Source organism: Cherax quadricarinatus, chromosome 25 (genome assembly GCF_038502225.1).
Source record: "Cherax quadricarinatus isolate ZL_2023a chromosome 25, ASM3850222v1, whole genome shotgun sequence".
In the NCBI taxonomy this organism is placed as follows: Eukaryota; Metazoa; Arthropoda; class Malacostraca; order Decapoda; family Parastacidae; genus Cherax; species Cherax quadricarinatus.
Genome location: NC_091316.1, coordinates 39,366,912 through 39,369,943, shown reverse-complemented (window position 1 = coordinate 39,369,943; position 3,032 = coordinate 39,366,912).

The window sequence follows — 3,032 nt, the reverse complement described above, 5'->3', positions numbered from 1 at the left end:
TCAGAAATCTGTATGGAAGAGTTGAACCTAATCAGATGCGACACTCAGAAATTATCCCATGAAAAGCAATATTTAAATGTAAAGTTTTCAAAGAAGCAAAGCTTTTCTGCAAGTAATCTTGATCAGCTTTCCACAAAGTAAAAACAGTAAGTTTTTAAGAGTGATCTTGAGGGCACACATGTTATACACACACAAAAGAACATTAAATTCATTTAACCTAGAATAAGTAAATTAAGTCAATTTGTGTTTGTTCCTCTTTTATCTCTATTAAAAAAGGTTTCCTTGTCTCTCAAAGCCAAATCAAGCTGGTTCTTTCCCCTCGTTGTTTCTGTCACAAATTGCTGCTTCAATATTCACTGAAAATCCTCTTTCATTCTGCCTGCATTTGGTATCCTCGAAAGCCCACAATATCGTTACCCTGATAATTCACATTGCCCAGTTTTATTTTAAGATATTTTAGACATATCCTACAAAAACCCATAACTTTAATTATTTTCAGTTAAAAAGCTCTAACAGCTGCCTCCACAGAGTTAACTAACGCCTCCACCATAGTTAGGGGTAAATAAACCTCATTCATTTTTGCCACAGAAGTGATCCCAATTTTCGATAAATTGTACTGCAATATTATTGGTGTTTGTCCGGCCAGCAAATAACTGACCTGAACAACCATTCACTTCCATCACCACTCCTCTGCAAGATGTTATGTATTACATCCTCTTCAAGGGGAGCTCCTTGGCGTGCTGAAGAGGCTCTTGGTCTGAGGAATTAGACCTGTCGGTCTTCTTCCTCAGACCGAACCTAATTACCCCCCAATCTCCCCTCCCCTATCCCATCCTCCCCATCCTCCCCTTTTTCCTTTCCTCCTCCTCCTCACCACCCCTCCCTTTTGCCCTTCCTCTTTTTGTCCTTTGGGATTTCTCCCACAGGTGCGCTAGTTCCTAGGTAGGGGAAAGGATACCGGGGTCCATCCCATTCCGTTGAGGTTCTTAGCGGTGGCGTAGTTTGCCGTGGAATCTGGATCGCCTGGGGATGTCCCGATCCCTCTCCGGTATCCCGGAGTAGCTTTGGGTGTCTTTTGGGCGACGAGTGTATCTCTGGAAGCCACCTTTCGGATTCCGGGGGTGGTGGCCGAAGGAGGTATGCTTTGTGGCGGATATCCGGCCACCCTCTCTTTTGTCCACCGAGGTAGCTCGGCAGATGTGAGGTTGCTATCCTGGATTGTTAGTTTACTAGCATGATGGGTAGGGTATGGCACGGGTTCCATGCTGCATCTGCGCTACTTGCGGTGCTGAGGTCCTCTTGGGCACGGAGGGAGATTTCTGGCCCTTTCATTCCTCCTAGGAACTATCCCTCCCCGGTCCCCCCTTTTTTTATTCTTTTTTTTTTTTATTTTCTTTTCTTTCTTTTTTTTTCTTAAAAACAAAAAGAAAGAAGTAACCTAACCATGGCAGCCCTAGTCCATAAACCTGGTACCCCCGGGCCCCTTCTTGATACCGCACCCCGTTCTGACCCCGCCTCGTCTTTGGACCACTCTTCAGACATTCCTCATGCCTCTGTACCTATTGCCGGTGCTGTTTCCTCACCCGCTTCAGGTACTGAGGCCTCGACTGACTCCTTCGATTTATCGGACCTTCGCTCTCCTCTGACTATGCTTCCGGCCTCTCCCTCTACGGTGCGGCAATTTTCAAATCGCCGACCCGTTCCACGTCGGACCAACTCTGGTCCCACGCCTAAACGCCAACGACAATTACCTGCTGATGATACTTCTCCACCTTCTCGTTCTTCTCAGAAACGATCGACACGTCCTTCACTACCTTTCCACGCTCAGTTTCAGACTGAACAATGGACTAAATTCTTCACTTTATGACCGACTTCCTCTACTACCTATCTTTCTGACCATAGTATTGGCAAGGCACTCCTACGCCATGTTGGTAAAGATATTTCTTTTCATGCTCTTAAGAGCGGTACGTGCATCATTACCGTACAGAATGCTACCCAGGCTCATGAGCTCTCTCGTCTTTCCCATATCGATACTATTCCTGTCACTCTTGAAAAACATCCTTCCCTCAATTCTTGTAGTGGTACCGTCATTCTGCCCCATACCATAGTTCAACAAAATTTCCAGACATGTGGCACTGACATTCTTGAACAGCTGGAACTCCAAGATCTCCCAATCCTCAAGGTAGACACTTACGTTCTTCCTGCCCGTGGGCGGAGACGATACCCTAGCAATGTGGCTCGTTTAACTTTTGACAGCCGAGAACTCCCATCCTCAGTTTATATAGCAGGACATCGGTTACAAGTTCGAAAGATGATCCCTACACCACAACAGTGTAGAAATTGCTGGCGATTTGGCCATCCAGCGAAATATTGCAGATCTATCGCCGAATGCCCAGTCTGTGGTGCCGATGACCATTCTAATACGTCTTGCAATCGATCTCCCTCTTGCCTTAACTGTCATGAGGCTCAGCCTTCGTACTCTCGCCGTTGTCAAGTCTATTTAAACGAGCGGGAAATCCGTTACCTTAAAGAGACAGAAGGTCTCCCTTATGCCATGGCAGTTTCTCATCTCCGCCTCCAAGGGAGACTCCCACGTGTTTCTTATTCCCGTGTTTCAAAACGTCCCCCCACTTCTGGTATCCCATCTTCTACACCCACCTCTGTGGTTACCTCTCCCATAATCACTCCTGTATCTAATCCTTTTGCTGTCCTCGGCTCAGACGTCCCTACTTCAACGCCTCAGTCTAATCTCACTTCTTCGAATTCTCTCTCAGAAGCCTCAGTATCGACGAGACCTCGTACGACACCTCCTCCCAATCGTCCCTCTACTTCTCAAAAGTCAAAAAAAGGTCCGTTACCACCTCCTACCCATCTTCCACCTCCTTATTTTACCCTCCCTGTCTCTGTCCCAGGTTCTTCCCCTCTCACTGGCTCAGTTACAAGTGTAGAGGTCCACCCTCCTCCTCGTACTGTACCTTCCTCCCCTGTTCCCTCCCAAGTTTCTTCTTCTGCCACCTCCCAGGTTCCTGCCT